The sequence below is a fragment of the Macaca mulatta genome, chromosome 20, assembly GCF_049350105.2.
Source record: "Macaca mulatta isolate MMU2019108-1 chromosome 20, T2T-MMU8v2.0, whole genome shotgun sequence".
NCBI classification, from domain to species: Eukaryota; Metazoa; Chordata; class Mammalia; order Primates; family Cercopithecidae; genus Macaca; species Macaca mulatta.
Window position 1 is genome coordinate 54,234,626 of NC_133425.1, and position 22,429 is coordinate 54,257,054.

The following is a 22,429-nucleotide window of genomic DNA, read 5'->3' on the forward strand; positions in this document are numbered from 1 at the left end:
CACCCAGGCTGGAGTGCAATAACGGCCCACTGCAGCCTCGACGCCCCCAGGCTCAGGTGATCCTCCCACCTCAGGTTTTGTATTTTTAGAAGAGATGGGGTTTCCCATCTCTAGGGTGGTTTGTCCAGGGTGGTCTGAAACTCCTGGGCTTAAGTGATTTGTACACCTCTGCCTCCCAAAAGTGTTAGTGTTGCAGGTGTGAGCCACTGCGCTGGCCCAGCTAACTATTCTTTGTTTTTGTTTTTGTTTTTGTTTGAGACGGAGTCTCACGCTGTTGCCCAGGCTGGAGTGCAGTGGCGCGATCTCGGCTCACTGTAAGCTCCGCCTCCTGGGTTCACGCCATTCTCCTGCCTCAGCCTCCTGAGTAGCTAGGACTACAGGCCCCCGCCACCGCGCCCGGCTAATTTTTTTGTATTTTTAGTAGAGACGGGGTTTCACTGTGGTCTCGATCTCCTGACCTTGTGATCCGCCCGCCTCGGCCTCCCAAAGTGCTGGGATTACAGGCTTGAGCCACCGCGCCCGGCCTTTTGTTTTTTTTTTTAAGACAGTTTCGCTCTTGTTGCCCTGGCTGGAGTGCAATGGCGCAATCTCAGCTCACTGCAACCTCCATCTCCCAAGTTCAAGCAATTCTCCTGCCTCAGCCTCCCAAGTAGCTGGGACAACAGGCACGCACCACCATGCTCGACTAATTTTTTGTATTTAGTAGAGATGGGGTTTCACCATGTTGGTCAGGCTCATCTCGAACTCCTGACCTCAGGTGATCCACCCGTCTTGGCCTCCCAAAGTGCTGGGATTACAGGCGTGAGCCACTGCGCCCAGCCTGTTTTGTTGTTTTTTTTTTTGAGACAGAGTTTTGCTGTTGTTGCCTAGGCTGGAGTGCAATGGCTCGATCTCGGCTCATCACAACCTCTACCTCAGCCTCCTGAGTAGCTGGGATTACAGGCATGCGCCACCACGCCCAGCTAATTTTGTATTTTTAGTAGAGACGGGGTTTCTCCATGTTGGTCAGGCTGGTCTCAAAATACTGACCTCAGGTGATCTGCCCGCCTCAGCCTCCCAAAGTGTTAGGATTACAGGTGTGAGCCACCACGCCTGGCAACTATTCGTTAGCAAAACCAGGCCCTATATTTTGTCCAAATCCAGCCTATACAACACCAAGAGTGAATTCCAATGTAAACTAGAGACTTTGGATGATAATGATGTATCAGTGTAGGTTCATCAATTATAAGAAATGTATCACTCTAGTCGGGGGGGGGGTGTTGATAATGAGGAAGGCAAAGCATGTATTGGGGCAGGAGATAATATGGGAAACCTCCGTACTTTCTGATCATTTTTACTGTGAACCCAAAACTGCTCTATAAAATAAAATAATCCAATTAAGAAAAAAAACCCAAAACCTAGAAGCTATAAATCTAAGGGAGCAAATGTTTAATTATCTGACTGGGAAACCGCCGCGTTCTGAATATAAAGCTTAAGAATATTAGAGGCTTGGCCGGGCGCGGTGGCTCAAGCCTGTAATCCCAGCACTTTGGGAGGCCGAGACGGGCGGATCACGAGGTCAGGAGATCAAGACCATCCTGGCTAACACAGTGAAACCCCGTCTCTACTAAAAATACAAAAACTTAGCCGGGCGAGATGGCAGGCGCCTGTAGTCCCAGCTACTCGGGAGGCTGAGGCAGGAGAATGGCGTGAACCCGGGAGGCGGAGCTTGCAGTGAGCTGAGATGCGACCACTGCACTCCAGCCTGGGTGACAGAGCAAGACTCCGTCTCAAAAAAAAAAAAAAAAAAAAAAGAATATTAGAGGCTGGGCGCAGTGGCTCACGCCTGTAATCCCAGCACTTTGGGAGGCCAAGGCAGGCGGATCATCTAAGGTCAGGAGTTCGAGACCAGGCTGACCAATATGGCAAAACCATGTCTCTACCAAAAATACAAAAATTAGCTGGGTGTAGTGGTGGGCACCCATAATCCCACCTACTCAGAAGGCTGAGGCAAAAGAATCGCTTGAACCTGGGAGCAGGAGGTTGCAGTGAGCCGAGATCGTGCCACTGCACTCCAGCCTGGGGAATAGAGCAAGACTCTGCCTCCAAGAAAAGAAAAGAAAAGAAAATACTTTAATCCCACTTTTATATTTCAAATAATTAGTTCAACATTACTGTAATATTGTGAGATATACATTTGGTCTTCATCCCATTTCCTGGCATACAACTTCTAAGATCCTTAGAATGGTAAATTTCTTTTTGTATGCTGAGTTGACTGATAGCTTGGCAACTTCTAAGTAGTTTTTGCATGGGTGCTGGTCACCTGAAAGACCAAGGCAAGATTAGAGGGTTAGGACTTTTAGCCCCACCTCCTCCAAACTCCAGGGAGGGGAAACGTGCTAAAGATTAAGATGACCACCAAAGGCCAATGATTTAATCAATTGTGCCTATGTAATGAAGCCTCCATAAAAGTCCATAAATGACTGGGTTCAGAGAGCTTCCAGATAGTTGAGGCATAGTGTAGCCAGGGGAGGGCATGGAAGCTCCACAGCTCTTACTTCTCCTATGCACCTCCTCATCCATATCCTTTATAATAAACCCAAACCTACGTGTTGGCCAGGTACAGTGCTGGCTCACGTCTGTAATCCTAGCACTTTGGGAGGCTGAGGTGGGTCAATCACTTGAGGTCAAGAATTCGAGACCAGCCTGGCAAACATGATGAAACCCCGTCTCTATCAAAAATATAAAAAATTAGCCAGGTGTGGTGGCGCATGCCCATAATCCCAGCTACTTGGAAGGCCGAGGCAGGAGAACTGCTTGAACCAGAGTGGCAGAGGTTGCAGTGAGCCTAGATCGTGCCACTGCACTCCAGCCTGGGTGACAGAGCCAAGACTCCGGCTCAAAAAAAAAAAAAAAAAAAAAAACCTAAGTATTTCCCAGAGTTCTAAATTATATAAGCCACTCTAGCAAGTTAATTGAACAAAAGAAGGAGTACTTAGGAACTCAATTTACAGTCAGTTGGTCAGAAACACAGGTAAAACAACCTGGGGCTTGAGATTAGCATTGGAAGTGGGGGGCTGTCTATGGGACTTGAGCCTTCAACCTGTGGGATCTGATGCTCTCTTCAGGTACACCATGTCAGAATCATACTGAATTAGAGGATACCCATGTGGTGTCCATTGCTGAATAGCTTGTTTGATGTGCAGGGGAAAACCCCACGCATCTGGTGTTGTGAGAATATACTGGAAGAAAAAGTTTATATCTATATTCTCAGAATCAACAAAAAATTATCCTACACGGTTGAACATCGTATTCAACATTTTAGGAATTTCCCTGTAACAACTGTAACACAATTAAGCAACAGGTATCCTGGAGGTTAATGCTGTGTTTTCCAGAATTAAAGACATAAATGCATTTCTTTTTTTTTTTTTTTTTTTTTTTTTTTGAGACGGAGTCTCGCTCTGTCGCCCAGGCTGGAGTGCAGTGGCGCGATCTCGGCTCACTGCAAGCTCCGCCTCCCGGGTTCCCGCCATTCTCCTGCCTCAGCCTCCCGAGTAGCTGGGACTACAGGGGCCCACAACCGCGCCCGGCTAATTTTTTGTATTTTTAGTAGAGACGGGGTTTCACCGTGGTCTCGATCTCCTGACCTTGTGATCCGCCCGCCTCGGCCTCCCAAAGTGCTGGGATTACAGGCGTGAGCCACTGCGCCCGGCCAAAAAGTTTATATCTATATTCTCAGAATCAACAAAAAATTATCCTACACGGTTGAACATCGTATTCAACATTTTAGGAATTTCCCTGTAACAACTGTAAGACAATTAAGCAACAGGTATCCTGGAGGTTAATGCTGTGTTTTCCAGAATTAAAGACATAAATGCATTTCTTAAATATATGCACTACATTCCTTTAAATCACTGCCAGGTGTGGTGGCTAATGCCTGTAATCCCAGCACTTTGGGAGGCCGAGGTGAGTGGATCACAATGTCAGGAGTTTGAGACCAGCCTGACCAACGTGGTGAACCACATCTCTACCAAAAATACAAAAATTACCGGGCCATGGCAAGGCACAGTGGCTCAAGCCTGTAATCCCAGCACTTTGGGAGGCCGAGACAGGCGGATCATGAGGTCAGGAGATCGAGAGCATCCTGGCTAACATCGTGAAACCCCGTCTCTACTAAAAAATGCAAAAAACTAGCTGGGCGAGGTGGCGGGCGCCTGTAGTCCCAGCTACTCGGGAGGCTGAGGCAGGAGAACGGCGCAAACCCGGGAGGCGGAGCTTGCAGTGAGCTGAGATCCAGCCACTGCACTCCAGCCTGGGCGACAGAGCAAGACTCCGTCTCAAAAAAAAAAAAAAAAAAAAAATTACCTGGCCGTGATGGCACACGCCTATAATCCCAGCTACTCAGGAGGCTGAGGGAGGAGAATCACTTGAACCCGGGAGGCAGAGGTTGCAGTGAGCCAAGATCACACCACTGCAGTCCAGCCTGGGCAACAGACCGAGACTCCACATTAACACACAAACAAAAAACTCAACAAAGGGCTTCATATTAAGTCTACACCTCTAATTACTGCCTTCTCAAACTATGCTTTCCAGTCAACAATGCTTTATTTGGTTTGCTACATTCTTGCAAATTTGAGTGAAAAGTACACTTAAAAAAAAAAAAGTATCATAGGCCAGCATGGTGGCTCACATCTGTAATCACAGCACTCTGGGAGGTCTTGGTGGACATATCGCTTGAGGCCAGGAGTTTCAGACTCGCCTGGAAAACACGGTGAAACCTCATCTCTAACAAAAAAAATACAAAAATTAGGCCAGGCGCGGTGGCTCACACCTGTAATCCCAGAATTTTGGGAAGCTGAGGCAAGTAGATCACTTGAGGTCAGGAGTTCAGCCAACATGGTAAAACCCCATCTCTACTAAAACTACAGGCCAGTGCAGTGGCTCACGCCTGTAATCCCAGCACTTTGGGAGGCTGAGGCAGGTGGATCACCTGAGGTCAGGAGTTTGAGACCACCCTGACTAACATGGTGAAACCCTGTCTCTACTAAATACAAAAAATTAGCCGGGCACGGTGGCGTGCGCCTGTAATCCCAGCTACTCGGGAGGCTGAGGCAGGAGAATTGCTTGAAAACAGGAGCCAGAGGTTGCATTGAGCAGAAATCACACCACTGAACTCCAGCCTGGGCAACAAGAGCAAAACCCTGTTTTAAAAAAACATATATATATAATTAGCCAGGCATGATGGTGCGCACCTGTAATCCCAGCTACTTGGGAAGCTGAGGCAGGAGAATCACTTGAACCCGGGAGGCAGAAGATGCAGCAAGCCAAGACCGCACCACTGCACTCCAGCCTGGGGGAGAAGAGCAAAACACTATCTCAAAAAAAAAAGAAAAAAATTTTTGACACGTGTAGTAGCATGCACCTGTAGTCCCAGCTACTCAGGGGCTGAGGTGGGAGAATCACCTGAGACCAGAATACCAAGGCTGCAGTGGGCAGTGATTGTGCCGCTGCACTCCAGCCTAGGCATTGAAGTGAAATCCTGTCTCAGAAAAAAAAAAAAACTATTGTATACACTGGGGGGCAGGTTTTGAGCCCCTTTTAACTTTCAAAGATTCATCTTTAAAATTGTGAGCAAACAGAAAAGGAATTGCTAGATTCTTCTATATATAGAGTCACTCAATGGGATGCCATTTTGAAACTTCACAGCAGGAAGTTTAGTTTGGTCAGAGGGTCATTAAAGAAATGTCTCAGTTAATATATACGGCTTGAAAGTCTTTTTTTTAATAAAAGTATATACCAAGTTCATGCTGGGCGCTATGGCTCACGCCTGTAATCCCAGCACTTTGGGGGACCAAGGCAGGTGGATCCCCTGAGGTCAGGAGTTCGAGATCAGCCTGGCCAACACGTTGAAATCTCTTCTCTACTAAAAATACAAAAACTAGCTGGCCGTGGTGATGGGTGCCTGTAATCCAGCTACTCAGGAGGCCAAAACAGGAGAATTGCTTGAACCTGGGAGGTGAGGGTTGCAATGAACAAAGATCCCACATTGCACTCCAGCCTGGACAACAGAGCGAGACTGCGTCTCAAAAAAAAAAAAAGATATACCAAGTTCATAAAATACAGCATTTCAAAATGGCAGACTACTCTTTTTGTTAATCTGGGACAAAATATTCATAATAAATATTTTGCAAAAACTTAATTTTTTTTTTTTTTTTTTTTTTGAGACAGTGTCTAGCTCTGTTGCCCAGGCTGGAGTGCAGTGGCCGGATCTCAGCTCACCGCAAGCCCCGCCTCCCGGGTTCACGCCATTCTCCTGCCTCAGCCTCCCGAGTAGCTGGGAGTACAGGCGCCCGCCACCTCGCCCGGCTAATTTTTTTTGTATTTTAGTAGAGACGGGGTTTCACCGTGTTAGCCAGGATGGTCTCGATCTCCTGAACTCGTGATCCGCCCGTCTCGGCCTCCCAAAGTGCTGGGATTACAGGCTTGAGCCACCGCGCCCGGCCGCAAAAACTTAATTTTTTAAAATTTAATTTTCTTTTTTGTAAAGAAAGGGTCTCACTATATTGCCCAGGCTGGTCTCTAACTCCTAGTCTCAAGCATCCTCCTCCCTCATCCTCCCAAAAAGCTAGGATACAGGCTTGAGCCACTTGCCTGGGCCAAAAAAATTAGTCTCAAAATATGACAGCATTCAATCAGAATTATTGTGGACAAATTCCACTCTCTGGCATTGGGTATCGAAGACCTGTTACTTCATAGAAAGAAATAATTAAGTTCATAAATTTAAACTGATTAAAAAGAAAGCTTCTTGGTTGGGCGCAGTGGCTCGTATCTGTAATCCCAGCACTTTGGGAGGGTGAGGCGGGCGGTTCACGAGGTTAAGAGTTCGAGACCATCCTGGCCAACATGGTGAAACCCCATCTCTATTAAAATACAAAAATCAGCTGGGCATGGTGGCGGGCGCCAGTAGTCCCAGCTACTCAGGGGGCCAAGTCAGGAGAATTGCTTGAACCCTGGAGGCAGAGGTTGCAGTGAACCGAGATTGCGCACCACTGCACTCCAGCCTAGCGACAGAGCGAGGCTCCATCTTAAAAAAAAAGTTTATCATAAACAGATCAGAATCTATCCAAAAACATACTCAGAAAAAGTAAAATGCAACATAATTTGAAATCAGACTTTAAAGCATGTTTTGAAAAGATGGCAAGCATTTCCATTTGTTTTCATAGTTTTTTTTAATGACTTGACTCCAAATAAGGATGTCTTATTACTTAGCTTGACAACATTTATATATATATATATTTTTTTTTTTTTTTTTGAGACGGAGTCTCGCTCTGTCGCCCAGGCTGGAGTGCAGTGGCCGGATCTCAGCTCACTGCAAGCTCCGCTTCCCGGGTTCCCGCCATTCTCCTGCCTCAGCCTCCCGAGTAGCTGGGACCACAGGCGCCGCCACCTCGCCCGGCTAATTTTTTGTGTTTTTAGTAGAGACGGGGTTTCGCCGTGTTAGCCAGGATGGTCTCGATCTCCTGACCTTGTGATCCGCCCGTCTCGGCCTCCCAAAGTGCTGGGATTACAGGCTTGAGCCACCGCGCCCGGCCGACAACATTTATATTAAAGAGACTAGGATCTAAACCCCCAGGAGAAATTTAGAAACCAGAAAAAAAGAAAATGAACCCAGGGTGGTAAGCTGGGAACCAAAAAGAACGTATTTCAATTCTTTTCCACCATAATGCCACAAAACTGTACCTTAAAACTTCTAAGATTACAATCTTAGGTAAGAAAAGGAAATATTTTCAGTTACAAATAGACACGTCTTTGTGCCTTGATTCTAGACTTTTTTTTTTTTTTTTTTTGAGACAAAGTCTCCCTGTCCCCCAGGCTGGAGTGCAGTGGCTCTGTCTCGGCTCACTGCAACCTCCACCTCCCGGGTTCAAGCGATTCTCCCGCCTCAGCCTCCCAAGTAGCTGGGATTACAGGCACCTGCCACCACACCTGACTAATTTTTGTATTTCTAGTAGAGACGAGGTTTCACCATGTTGGCCAGGCTGGTCTCGAACTCCTGACCTCTGGTGATTCACCCACCTCGGCCTCCATAAGTACTGGGACTACAGGCGTGAACCATCGCACCCAGTCGATTCTAGACTTGTTTCCACTATGACTTGGGGGACTCACACTTGTTGAAAAGGGATCAACTGCCCAAACTAGTTTTATCAACATGCTACCATTTCACTGAAAACACAGCTAGTCACCTAAAACCATGTATCATCAATGCACGTTCTCCTTAGACAAGGTAACAATTTGCAGTGTCCTAAGACATAATTATTTAAACTGTTACCACATGTCTTCTTAATAGCTAAAATACTCTGCTGCCAATCTCTAAAAGGGTAGGAATGCCAACCTGGACCACAGACCACTTAAGTATTAAACCCACGTACCCATACAAAAAAATTGTTCTTAATCTGTTTCATCTTCTTCCTAATATTTTACTTGCCCTCCCTCTTTGTTTTAATACATATATTCCCTATTCCTATCAAGGAGGCTGTCATAAGGAAAACTTTCGGCATTTTTTCAAACAGTATAATTATATTCACTCAATTATTGACTTTAAAAAAAACCCAAGTAGTCACAGGCGATCGAATTGTAGAGAAATCGGCAGGGTAGGTTAAGCATTGTTGCTCAGTTTTCAGGAAGAAAACAGACCTTAATTGATTAGAGTCCTAAGAAATGGGACATTTGATTGAAGTAACTTCATGGGAAAAGTTTGTCATAAAGTTTATTTTAAATACAACATTTTCAAACACACAGATGTCAAGCATTCTTTTTTAATCTACAAAGCTTACTCCTCGTGGAGTTAGTATCGGTGAGCCCTCTTGGGTAAATTCTGCAGAGGAGGTGGTACTGAAGAAGTATTATTTGTGTTTGGCCTTAAGTACCTCTACAAGATCTGCAGTGGATCTCATCAGCCTTGAGGCCTACAAGTGTTCAGCTCACTAGCAGGACACTTGTCCTGGGTGAGCAGGGCCGCCACTACTGCAGACACCGGACCGAGTAGGTGGGGGCCGACTTCAAAGAAAGTGTGAGCGCCCAGGCGCGCGAGTGGAACAAAACCTGTAGCAAGTAATAAGGAAGTGCTCGCTCCCGCCCGCCCTTCCCATCCGGGGACACCCGAAACCTGGGGGGCTTTGACAACGTGCTGGGGGCGTCAGAGGGGGAGAGTGGCAGCTCCGAGTACACGGAGAAGAACTGGAAACGTGCAAAAACTCCAAACACGGTGCCCCTCGCCCGAAGCGCTAGGCCTCGGGAGCCGATGCCCACTGCAACCATCCGGGAGCAGAGACAGACAGAGGAGTTGAGGAGCTCGTGGAGGTCTCAGGAGGGTGCAACCCGCGCGAAGCCAGGCCCAGCGACACGAACTGCCGCCACTGCCGCCCCCTGAGCCTCCAGGCCCGGGACAGAGACCACCCCGGGTCTCACCCCGAGCTCTGCTCTCCGCTCCCTGGAGCCTTCTGGCTGGCCTCTAATTTTCAGAGCGCGAAGCCTCCGAGAGCCGTGCGGAGAAGAGTCCGCCCTCTCCCGCCTCGTCCCAATTCCCCGTCCCGGCTGCCTCTCACTCCCTGGAGCTCCGGGAAACGCTTCCAGTGGCCCCAGGTCCACCCCTATTCCTCTTCCCACCGAAACTCGCGTTCCCAAGCTGTCACCGCCACCCTACCGTAGCCCCTGACGCCAGCCCGCCTCACCTCAGGCGGCTCCGGCAGCGCTGGACACAGGAAACTCCTGGGTCCCCGACTCCGGCTCTCCTCGACCCCCTCTTCGGTTAACTCCGCTTGTTTCTCTACAAAATGGCGCCGGAGGTCGCGCGCTCACGTCGCGGCCTTTCCCCTCCCCGTTCCCATTTCATCATTCGCTGCCCGCCCGAGGAGGGATGGCCCCAGTGCCAGCCAATGGCCGCGCCCCGCCTGTGGCTTCTAGCCAATCACCGACAGGTGCCCGCGGATTTAAACCAATCACACTCTATCACTTGCAGAAGTCGAGGGAGAAACCAGGCTCCTGCTAGCAACTACCAATCCGGACTCTTACTTCGCGGACTTTGGCCAATTGCCGCTCACCAGGCCCAGTGCACCAGAGTCAGAGCCCTCGCGCCTGCGCTCGAGGCGAGGGCCAATAAGGAGACGCTGGTAACTTCGATTTGGGGCTTCACGTACTTCCCACCTGCCCTCGAGGGCTGCAACCAGTGGGGCTTGGCATTGCCTTTGAGGAACAATAAATTATGGAAGGGGTCCATAACGCCTCGCCACCCTGCGCGGGAACTACTTTGAGTTACAGTGAAACAGCCTTCCTCCACTTTCCTTCCTCTTTCGAAATGTCACGATCCAGCAGACTTCGGGGATTCCCAACCGAAACATTCCCCTCCCCTAGTGTCCCTTTGGCGGGGAACGCCAGCCAGAAAGCAAGCCAGGTTGCGACTAGAGTTGGGGCGCTTTGCATCCTGGGATGTGTAGTCGCGCTCCCCTACCCCGTTCCCATCTCAGAAGTAATGCGACTTCTTCCGTCACTGGCTGCGACGTAGAAGGAGCAGTGCATGCTGGGGGATGTAGTCACCCAGGTGGCCACCTTGTCCTCGCTTGCTTCGCGTTGGTCAAGGGAACTTTGTTTTAGTTCTGCCTATTGAAGAAAGGACACCTTCCAGAGACGCCTTCCAGAGACGTAGGAGACGCAAGTTCTCTTACTGGCTTAAGTCCTAGAAGCCTTCTAAGAAAGGATACCCATGTCCTTCGCTCTCAAGAGAAAAAGCATAGAGACATATTTTGCTTTGGTTTGTTTCTTATCTATGATAGTTGGTAAGATTTTATACTCACCTGTACCCCAAAGAGAAAGGATTGGGAAGGAAGTGTTGACTGGTTAGCTGTATTACCTTTTGAAATTAAGTCCGGGCACGGTGGCTCACGCTTGTAATCCCAGCACTTTGGGAGGCTGAGGCGGGTGGATCACGAGGTCAGGAGATCGAGACCATCCTGGCTAACAACGGTGAAACCCCATCTCTACTAAAATGCAAAAAAAAAAATAGCCGGGCGTGGTGGCTCAGGCCTGTAATCCCAGCTACTTAGGAGGCGACGCAGGAGAATCGCTTGAACCCGGGAGGCGTGGCTTGCAATGAGCAGAGATCGCGCCACTGCACTCCAGCCTGAGCAACAGAACGAGACTCTATCTCAAAAAAAAAAAAAAAAAAAGGCCAAGCGCGGTAGCTCGCGCCTGTAATCCCAGCACTTTGGGAGGCCGGGCGTAGTGGCGGGCGCCTGTAGTCCCAGCTACTCGGGAGGCTGAGGCAGGAGAATGGTGTGAACCCTGGAGGGGGAGGTTGCAGTGAGCCGAGATTGTGCCACTGCACTTCAGCCTGGGCGACTGAGCAAGACTCCATCTCCAGAAAAAAAAAAAGAAAGAAAGAAAAAGAAATTCAGACCTATCCCTCTGCTCACCCCTGTCCTCAGGCTAGGCTCAGTAGGTGGTCTCCTGGCCATCTGTCTCATATTACCTCTGGTGCCCAAAAAAAGACTTCAAAAAAATTATGGTAAGAAACACATGAAATTTACCATCTTAATCATTTTTAAGTGTAGAATACGGTAGTATTAACTATATGCATATTGTTGTACAACAGATCTCTAGAACTTTTTCATCTTGCAGAACTGAAACTGTATCTGTTGTTTAACACCTTCCATTTCCCCCTCCCCCTAGTCCCTGGCAATCACCATTCTTCTTTATGTTTCTGAGTTTGATTACTTTAGATACCTCATATAAGTGAAATCATGCAGTATTTGTTTTTTTGTGACTGGCCTATTTAACTGAACATAATGTCCTAAAAATACATCTTTTCTTTTTTTTTTTTTTTTTTTTTTTTTTTTTTTTTTTTTTTTTTTGAGATGGAGTTTTGCTCTTGTTGCCCAGGCTGGAGTGCATGGTGCAATCTCAGCTCACTGCAACCTCCGCCTCCCTGGTTCAAGTGAGACTCTGCCTTAGCCTCCCAAGTAGCTGAGATTGCAGGCACGTGCCACCACACCCAGCTAGTTTTTGTACTTTTAGTAGAGACGGGGTTTCACCATCTTGGTCAGGCTGGTCTTGAACTCCTGACCTCAGGTAATCCACCTCAGCCTCCCAAAGTGCTGGGATTACAGGCATGAGCCACCAAGCCCAGCCTAAAAATACTTTTCGACATGTACCTTTCCTTAGTTGGAGGCCAGGTCTTTCAGCATACATTTACTGAGTCCCTCGTGTTTTCAAGCAACCGTGCAAGAGCCAGAACTGTGCAAGAGCCAGGGACCCCACCTATAGTAAGAAAAAGGATCGCTTCAGTCTTGTTCATAGCTGTATTCTCAGCACCTAGCATTGTGCCTGGCACATGGTAGGCATATGTGCAAATAAGCCTTGCAGGGTACTAAAGGGAGAAATCGACTTACAACATTGTATTCTTAGAAGTAAAAGGTCCCCTAAACAGAACAAGGACGAGGAATAAGGCCCTTCCCTGCCCTGTTGCTAGTAAAAGTTGCCAAAACCCCTATGTATAGCAGCATTTTGGCCGAGTTTATCAAAAGTGAAAACGCCAACCCCACTGACCCAATAATTCCATGTCTAAGAATTTACTCCACAGATGAACATTGCAAATGTGTGTAGAATGCATACACATACACATGGAAGCATTGTTTATGGGGACCCAAAAGATTGGAAACAATAATAAACTGATTACTAAAATGTATGGTACTTTGGGCCAGACCCCGTCTCTACTAAAAATACAAAAATTAGCCAGGTGTGGTGGCAGGCACCCGTAATCCCAGCTAGTCGGGAGCTGTGGCAAGAGAATCGCTTGAACCCGAGAGACAGAAGCTGCAATGAGCCGAGATCGCACCACTACACTCAAGGCTGGGTGACAGAGTGAGACTGTGACTCAAAAATAAATAAATAAATATCGTACTTTTTTATGGAATATTATGAATTTTTTTTTTTTTTTTTTTTTTTTTTTTTTTTTTTTTTGAGACGGAGTCTCGCTCTGCCGCCCAGGCTGGAGTGCAGTGGCCGGATCTCAGCTCACTGCAAGCTCCGCCTCCCAGGTTCACGCCATTCTCCTGCCTCAGCCGCCCAAGTAGCTGGGACTACAGGCGCCCGCCACCTCGACCGGCTAGTTTTTTGTATTTTTTAGTAGAGACGGGGTTTCACTGTGTTAGCCAGGATGGTCTCGATCTCCTGACCTCGTGATCCGCCCGTCTCGGCCTCCCAAAGTGCTGGGATTACAGGCTTGAGCCACCGCGCCCGGCCGAATTTTTTTTTTTTTTAACTGAGTCTCTGTCACTCAGGCTGGAGTACAGTGGCGCCATCTTGGCTCACTGCAAGCTCCGCCTCCCAGGTTCACGCGGTTCTCCTGCCTCAGCCTCCCGAGTACCTGGGACTACAGGCGCCTGCCACCATGCCCGGCTAATTTTTGTATTTTTAGTAGAGACGGGGTTTCACCTTGTTAGCCAGAGTGGTATCGATCTTCTGACCTCGTGATCCACCCACCTCAGCCTCGCAAAGTGCTGGGATTACAGGCATGAGCCATCGCACCCGGCTTTTTTGTTTTTGTTTTTGTTTAAATGAGGTAAGTCGGCTGGGCACTGTGGCTCACACTTGTAATCCCAGCACTTTGGGAGACCGAAGCGGGTGGATCGCCTGAGGTCCGGAGTTTGAGATCAGCCTGGCCAGCATGGTGAAACCACATCTCTAATAAAAATACAAAAATTAGCCAGGCGTGGTGGCGGGCACCTATAATCCCAGCTAGTCAGGAAGCTGAGGCAGGAGAATCACTTGAACCTGGGAGGCGGAGGTTGCAGTGAGCCAAGATTGTGCCATTGCACTCCAGCCTAGGCAACAGAGAAAGATTCAAAAAAATAATAATTAAAAAATGAGGTAAGTCTGTATTTGCTTATATGGAATGGTTCTAAGATTTATTGCTAAATTAGAAAGTTAGATGCAGGAAAGAAAAAATATATAATCATTATGTTATCATTTGTGTGGAAGAAAATAACTGTCTATATTTCTATATAACTAAATGCATCAAAACATTTGAAAAGATATACTCCTCCCCCCACCCCAACTAACACTAATGGTTGTCTGTAGGGAGAGAAGTGGGAATGAGGAACGGTAAAAGGAAACTGTGCTTTTTATTCTATAGATGACTGTACTTTTTTTTTTTCTTTTCTTTTTTTGCCTAGGCTGGAGTGCAATGACATGGTCTTGACTCACTGCAACCTCTGCCTCCCAGGTACAAGGGATTCTCCTGCTTCAGCCTCCCAATCAGCTGGGATTACAGGCACCTGCCACCATGCCCAGCTAATTTTTTGTATTTTTAGTAGAGACAGGGTTTCAGCATGTTGGCCAGGCTGGTCTCGAATGCCAGACCTTAGGAGATCCACCCACCTCAGACTCCCAAAGTGCTGGGATTACAGGCGTGAGCCACTGCACCTGGCCACTATTTGAACTTTTTACAAAGAGTATGTATTTATGTTTTATTTGTATAATTTTAAATACTTTTTTAAATGAATTAAAAACTTTTTTTTGTAGAGATGGGATCTCACTCAGTCTGGTCTCCAACTCCTGGCCTCAAGTGATTCCCCACACGTAGGCCTCCCAAAGGGCTGGAGTTGCAGGTTTGAACCACCACACCCCACTTTAAGATTTTTTTTTTTTTTTTTTTTTGAGAGGGAGTCTCACTCTGTCACCCAGGCTGGAGTGCAGTGGCGCAATCTCAGCTCACTGCAAGCTCTGCCTCACAGGTTCACACCATTCTCCTGCCTCAGCCTCCTGAGTAGCTGGGACTACAGGCGCCCGCCACCACACCTGGCTAATTTTTTGTATTTTTAGTAGAGACGGGGTTTCACCATGTTAGCCAGCATGGTCTCGATCTCCTGACCTCATGATCCACCCGCCTCAGCCTCCCAAAGTGCTGGGATTACAGGCATGCGCCACTGTGCCCAGCCAAAATTTTTTTTTTTTTTTTTTTTTTTTTTGAGACGGAGTCTCGCTCTGTCGCCCGGGCTGGAGTGCAGTGGCCGGATCTCAGCTCACTGCAAGCTCCGCCTCCCGGGTTCACGCCATTCTCCTGCCTCAGCCTCCCGAGTAGCTGGGACCACAGGCGCCGCCACCTCGCCCGGCTAATTTTTTGTGTTTTTAGTAGAGACGGGGTTTCGCCGGGTTAGCCAGGATGGTCTCGGCCTCCCAAAGTGCTGGGATTACAGGCTTGAGCCACCGCGCCCGGCCAAAATTTTTTTTTTTTAAGAGACAGAAGGTGAGGCCGGGCGCGGTGGCTCAAGCCTGTAATCCCAGCACTTTGGGAGGCCGAGACGGGCGGATCACGAGGTCAGGAAATCGAGACCATCCTGGCTAACACGGTGAAACCCCGTCTCTACTAAAAAATACAAAAAACTAGCCGGGCGCGGTGGCGGGCGCCTGTAGTCCCAGCTACTTCGGAGGCTGAGGCAGGAGAATGGCGTGAACCCGGGAGGCGGAGCTTGCAGTGAGCTGAGATCCGGCCACTGCACTCCAGCCTGGGCAGCGGAGCGAGACTCCGTCTCAAAAAAAAAACAAACAAACAAACAAAAAAGAGACAGAAGGTGATACCCATAGAGGTCAGCTATCTAAGGTCAACTCTGTAATTCTACAGCTAGTTCTGGTCTCAAACATAGATCTCCAAAAATAAAGATAAGGTAAAATACAGGTGAAATGCCTTTTTCTACTTCAGCCTATCTTTGCCAGGAAAATGGTTTGCTGCTTTCAACTGAGACTGCACCAGCAGACCCTTGTGCTCACTGCCAACCCCTCCCCTGGAGTTACAACACCACTTCTAGGATTTGACTGGTCATGGAGCCTGAGCTAAGTACCTGCAAGATTTGCACAATGGCCTAGAGATCAAAGTCCTTCAACCGTCTGTCAGAATCCTAGGTGGCTTACATCCTTACTAAATAGCTGAAAGACTCACAGGAAATTTACAAACTGGAAGGGGTACTGTAGATCACGTGATACACCTTTGCATTTTTATCAAAAGACATAACTGGAAATCAAGCCCAGACCAACTTTTTTTTTTTTTTTTTTTTTTTTTTTTTTTGAGGCAGAGTCTCGCTCTGTAGCCCAGGCTGAAGTGCAGCGGCCGGGTCTCGGCTCACTGCAAGCTCCGCCTCCCGAGTTCAGGCCATTCTCCTGCCTCAGCCTCCCGAGTAGCTGGGGCTACAGGCGCCCGCCGCCACACCCGGTTAATTTTTTTGTATTTTTAGTAGAGACGGGGTTTCACCGTGTTAGCCAGGATGGTCTCGATCTCCTGACCTTGTGATCCGCCCGCCTCAGCCTCCCAAAGTGCTAGGATTACAGGCGTGACCCACCGCTCCCGGTCCAGACCAACCATTTTACTAGACACCTTCACAAAGGATTAACTGAATCACCTTATAACTCAGCAACACACTGTATTTAGAAACAGGATATTTTAGGGCCGGGCGCGGTGGCTCACGCCTGTAATCCCAGCACTTTGGGAGGCCGAGGAGGGAGGATCACAAGGTCAGGAGATCAAGACCATCCTGGCTAACACGGTGAAACCCCGTCTCTACTAAATACAAAAAAAAAAAAAACTAGCCGCACGAGGTGGCGGGCGCCTGTAGTCCCAGGTACTCGGGAGGCTGAGGCAGGAGAATGGCGTGAACCCAGGAGGCGGAGCTTGCAGTGAGCTGAGATCCGGCCACTGCACTCCAGCCTGGGCGACAGAGCGAGACTCCGTATCAAAAAAAGAAATAAACAGGATATTTTAGCTAGCCGTTAATTACTTTCCTGGCCTCTTTCCTTCATCTTCTTCCAGTCTTTCACTTCTCCCCAAGTAACTGCATCCCAGGCTCTGGAAGAATTTACAAAACTCTCGCCGGGTGTGGTGGTTCATGCCTATAATCCCAGCACTTTGAGAGGCCGGGGTGGGCCGATCATGAGGTCAAGAGATCGAGACCATCCTGGTCAACATGGTGAAACCCCGTCTCCACTAAAATACAAAAACTTAGCTGGACATGGTGGCGCATGCCTGTGGTCCCAGCTACTCGGGAGGCTGAGGCAGGGGGGAGTTGCTTGAACCCAGAAGGCAGAGTTGCAGTGAGCCAAGATCACGCCACTGCACTCCAGCCTGGCTAGAGAGGAGACTCTGGTTTTAGGAAACTTTTCATTGTTTCCCAAAATAGCCCAGAGAGAGAAATGTAAATGCTGAAAACAAAAGTCTTGTTTAATTAGGTTAGGGAGGGGAACAAAAAATACTTAGAAGACAAAGAATTTTGAGGCTTTGAGATCTGTGCAAATTATATTATAGTATGTTTCAAAGTGCTTGGAAGAAAGGTGAATGGAAATACAAGGCCTTTGGGCATAGTGGCTTACGCCTGTAATCCCAGCACTTTGGGAGGCCAAGGTGGGAGGACTACTTGAGCCCAGGAGTTAAAGACCAGCCTGGGAAACACAGCAAGACCCTGATTCTACAAAAAAGAAAAAGAAAAATTCGCCAGGTATGGTGCTGCATACCTGTAGTTGCAGCTACTTAGGAGGCTGAGGTGGGAGGATCCCCTGAGGCCAGAAGGTCAAGGCTGCAGTGAGCCATGATTGTACCAGTACACTCCAGTCTCGGCAACAGACTGATACCTTGTCTCAAAAAATAAAGAAATACATAAAAAAGAATGCAAGAAATACAAGGCCTTATTATTTCATGTTCCTGTTTTTCAGTCTCATTTTTCAGGTTAGTCAGTAACTTCAATTTACAGTAGTTTTAACTACCTTAGGATTCTCTCTCTTATCCAGAGCTCCCCATTGACAGCCTAACTCTAAATCCAGCCCATTACCACTGCCTTGCCTCAATCCCTCTGATTCCCTGGGCGCTGAAGCTTTAGTAGGACATTTGTAGCTCTACCCTGGATGTCCAGGGAGGCACACTGCAAAAAGCCCACTGAGAAATTCAGAAACCTGCAGCCATAAAAAGGAAATGAGACCATGTCCTTTGCAGGGACATGGGTGAAACTGGAAGCCATCATCCTCAGCAAACTAACACAGGAACAGAAAACTGAACACCATATGTTCTCACTCATAAGCAGGAGTTGAACAATGAGAACACATGGGCACAGGGAGGGGAACATGACACATGGGGGCCAGTCAGAGGGTGAGGGGCAAGGAGAAGGAGAGCATTAGGACAAATAGCTAATATAAGCAGGGCTTAAAACCGAGATGATGGGTTGATAGGTGCAGCAAACCACCATGGCACATATATACCTGTGTAACAAACCTACACATTTTGCACTTGTATCCCAGAACTTAAAGTACAATAAAAAATATAATATATATATATTTTAAAAAGTAAAAGCCTGGCTGGGCATGGAGTAGGAGTTACAGGGGAAGAGTGGAGGGGAGGGTTACATTCTAGCAAAGAGCTAGGCCTTCCAGAGATGATACAGCATCTTTGGGCATCTGTGAGGAGCTAAAAGACCAGGAAGGTTGGAACCCAGAGTGGTAGCCAGAAGCCCATCTAGGGCTGCTGTGGTCAGCCCTTTATCCTAAGAGCTCTGGGAAGCCTTTGAAGGGTTGGGTGGAGCAGCGGACAGGCTTATATTTGCATTTTTTTTAAGGTCACATTGGCTGTGAAGTGGAGGAAGGGCTGGGAAACTAACCAGGAAGCTGATCTTAGAGTCCAGGGGAGATAGTGCAGTGGGAATGGGGAGAACTGGGACCACAACAGATATGGGAAGTGAAATTGTCGGACTTTGGTAATTGATAGAGTGTGAAAGGTAAGAGAAAATAAATGAAGGGGCTGGGCGCGGTGGCTCATGCCTGTAATCCCAGCATTTTGGGAGGCTGAGGTGGGCAGATCAGCTGAGGTCAGGAGTTTGAGACTAGCCTGGCCAACATGATAAAACCCTAACTCTACAAAAATACAAAAATTAAGCAGGCGTGGTGGTGCGTACCTGTAGTCCCAGCTACTAGAGAGGCTGAGGCGGGAGGATCGCTTGAATCCGGGAGGTGGAGGTTGCAGTGACCCGAGATCGCGCCCCTGCACACTACACTCCAGCGTGGGCGACAGAGCAAGACTGTCTCAAAAAAAAAAAAAAAAATTGTCTGCTACTAGGTGCCTTTCTCCCTATGAGACTAGGAGACTGGGGAAGTTTGGGAGAAGAGATGGTGAGTTTAGTGCAGGTGTTGAAAGTAGTTATGATTCAACCCAAGTGGAGATGTCCTGTGACCTCCAAGGAGCTAACACTCGGGAAGACTCTGGAAACAGAGCATGCAGTTACTGACAGGCCCAGGCTGGTAGAGCTGCCGCCCAGTGGGAGCTTGCAGAGAGCAGAAGCCAGGACCTGAAAAGAATCCTGCTGGAGCTCAAGGTTAAGTGTGGAAGAGCCTCCCGCAAAGAAGGCGTGAAAGAGCAGCCCAGCCCAAGAGGCCTGAGGGCTACTGGAGGCCAAGAGAACTGAGAGGCTCAGTGTTTTTGAGCAGTCAAGCAAGGAGGGAATTGACAAGGTCCTTGGGCTGTGTGACAGCTCAGCTTGGCCATGGTGACCTTAGCGAGAGTCCTTTCTGTGGAATGAGGGGAGACCAAAGCCAGATGGAAGTGGCCTGTGAGTCTGGGAAAGGGGAGGAGAGCTATAGCTGGAGGAGAGGGTTCTATTTTTGTTTTTTAGATGATGAGATTGGCACACATTTAAATGCTAATGAAGCTCTTTTGGAAAGTTATCTCTTGTCTGTGATCTGGGTGGAGCCCAGCTTTAGATAGTTGAAAGGACAAGATCTCCTTTTGGATACCAATGAAAAGGAAGAAATGCTTGAACTTTGATCATCTTCCCAGCTCTCCTCCACTTGATTCTTCCCTGAGGCAGAAGGCTTCCAGGATGGCTGCCTTTTGGAGCAGCACTAGGACTCTTCCCCAGGCTGCCGACTTCTGGAAGAATGAAGGACTACTCCACCTCCACCCCCAATCCCCACCAAACCCCCCCAACTAGAATCCACTCTTCCCCTCCCCTGGGGCAGAGGGTCTCCACAAACCTCTCCCCAGTCAGATGACTTTGCGTTTGTCACATGGGGCACGGAGGTTGTGCTGCAGCAGCTTCCGGTAGAAAGGGGACATGTCCGCATAGTACTGCAGGGAGAAGCAGCTGAGGATGGCTGTGTCTACTCTGGGTCTCAGGGAAACTGAGAACTGGGATTCCCGGGGGCCCTGGTCAACCCCGCCTCCCAACCAGCACAAAGTTGCTGCTAGACATGGGCACACTCACACTCCTCCCAGGATGACAACTCTCACCCACACCCTCTTCCTGGACCCTGGGACTCCCCCAACCTTCACCCCTGAATCCTCTCCAACTGCCACATAGCACTCTCCCTTCTTAACCCAAAACTATCGGAGACAGGTCTCAATCAGTTTAGAAAGTTTATTTTGCCAAGGTTAACCCATGACACAGCCTCAGGAGATCCTGACAACACGTGTCCAAGGTGGCTGGGGCGCAGCTTGGTTTCATACATTTTAGGGAGACATAAGGCATCAATCAGTATGTGTAAGATGTACTTTGGTTCCATCTGGAAAGGTTGCGACAGCTCAAAGTGGGGGCTTCTGCATCAGGGTCATCTGTAGATAAGAGACAAAAGGTTGCATTTCTTTGAGTCTCAGATTAGCATTTTACTAAACATACAATTTACATGTGAGAGGGGGGTAGAGGAATGGTCACTTATGCCTTAGTCCAGCTCAGTGAATCTGCATTTTTACATAAACAATAGGGGAGAGGGGGCAATCAGATATGGATTTGTCTCAGGTGAGCAGAGGGATGACTTTGAATTCTGTCCTTTGTCCCTCACCTGTGAAGATAAGCTATCAATTTACATTGCCAGGGTGAAATTCAACAGGGTAAGGACCTTGAGGCCCACAAGGAATTTTTGTGTTGGTGCACATCTGTAGTCCCAGCTACTCAGGAGGCTGAGGTGGGAGGATGACTTGAGCCTAGGCAGTCGAGGCTGCAGTGGACATATCTTTGTAGCTATCTTATTGAGGAATAGAATGGAAGGCAGGTTTGCCTGACACAGTTCCCAGCTTGACTTTTCCCTTTGGCTTAGTGATTTGAGGATTTTGAGATTTTATTTTCCTTTCACACCCTCACTTATTTCTTCTTTCAACAAATAACTGAGTGCTTACGTGCCCTAGCTCTCCCTCAAGAAAGCCCCTTAATCCTTTGAGGCCACAGCCCAGCTGTCATGCCTCTACCATTGGCTGACCAGATCTTAGACTCAACTGCATGGTTTCCAGGCAGGGAGGGAGTCAGGAAAACAGAGAGCCTTTCAGCCACATCCCTGACATCCATATGGCAGTGGTATTAATGCATTCGGGTACCCCAGGGATGGGACCATTAGGAGACTGGAGGAAGAGAGTGCAGTAGGGGTTTATAGAATTCAAAGCCAGAGACACATTATCCCTCCATCCCATTGTTCCATGACCAGGCCCCCCAGACTTGGTGAATCCCATGAAGATGCTCTTTTGGAATCCTGCAAACGTTTTCCAAGTTCTATACCCCTGCTCTGTTTCTGTACTTTTGAAATTGCCTTTGCAAAGATTGTGACAGTGAGAAAAGTCTCACATGGCTGACTCCATCTTGCTTCTAGCCTCACAAGCTGGCTCTCTTCCATTCATTCCTGGGCATAGGCCAAGCTAATCATGGGAGGAATTTAGTTGATAGTTTAATTTAAAAAAAAAATGGAGATGGGGTCTCAGCTAGGTGTGGTGGTTCACGCCTATAATCCCAGCACTTTGGGAGGCTGAGGTGGGCGGGTCACCTGAGGTCAGGAGTTTGAGAACAGCCTATCCAACATGGTGAAACCCTGGCTCTACTAAAAATACAAAAATTAGCTGCGTGTAAGTGGCACATGTCTGTAATCCCAGATACTCGGGAGACTGAGGCAAGAGGATCACTTGAACCAGGGAGGCAGAGGCTGCAGTGAGCCAAGATTGCGCCACTGCACTCCAGCCTGGGCAATGGAGCAAGACTCTGACTCAAAATAAATAAATAAATAAATAAATAAATAAATAAATAAATAAATAAATAAAATAAATAGAAATAAAGAGATGAGGTCTCACTATGTTGACTAGGCTGGTCTCGAACTCCTGGCCTCAAGCGATCCTCCCATCTTGGCCTCGCAAAATGTTAGGATTACAGGCATGAGCCACCATGCCCTGATATTAATAGTTTAATTTGAAAGCAAGGATGATAATAGTCCTCCTTTAAAACTAACCCCCTCTAGGCTGGGCATGGTGGCTCACACCTGTAATCCCAGCACTTTGGGAGGCTGAGGCAGGTGGATCGCCTGAGGTCAGGAGTTCGAGACCAGCTTGGCCAACATGGTGAAACCCCGTCTCTACTAAAAATACAAAAATGAGCTGGGCATGACGGTAGATGCC

At 48.1% G+C, this 22,429-nt stretch overlaps 1 protein-coding gene across 14 annotated transcripts in view; it reads right to left on the reverse strand.

Moving 5' to 3' along the window:
* The window catches only part of CNOT1 (CCR4-NOT transcription complex subunit 1), a 111,417-nt gene extending 101,608 nt beyond the window's left edge, over positions 1 to 9,809 (reverse strand). For 11 of the 14 annotated variants that reach the window (XM_077986303.1, XM_077986302.1, XM_077986300.1 and 8 more), the window contains exon 1: positions 9,711 to 9,809. The gene's annotated coding sequence lies outside the window, so the exon portion shown is untranslated. Of the gene's footprint in view, positions 1 to 9,682 lie in introns of all 14 variants that reach the window. The other 3 variants (XM_077986297.1, XM_077986298.1, XM_077986296.1) reach the window with 1 other exon arrangement.
* Between the last annotated feature and the right edge of the window lie 12,620 nt (positions 9,810 to 22,429).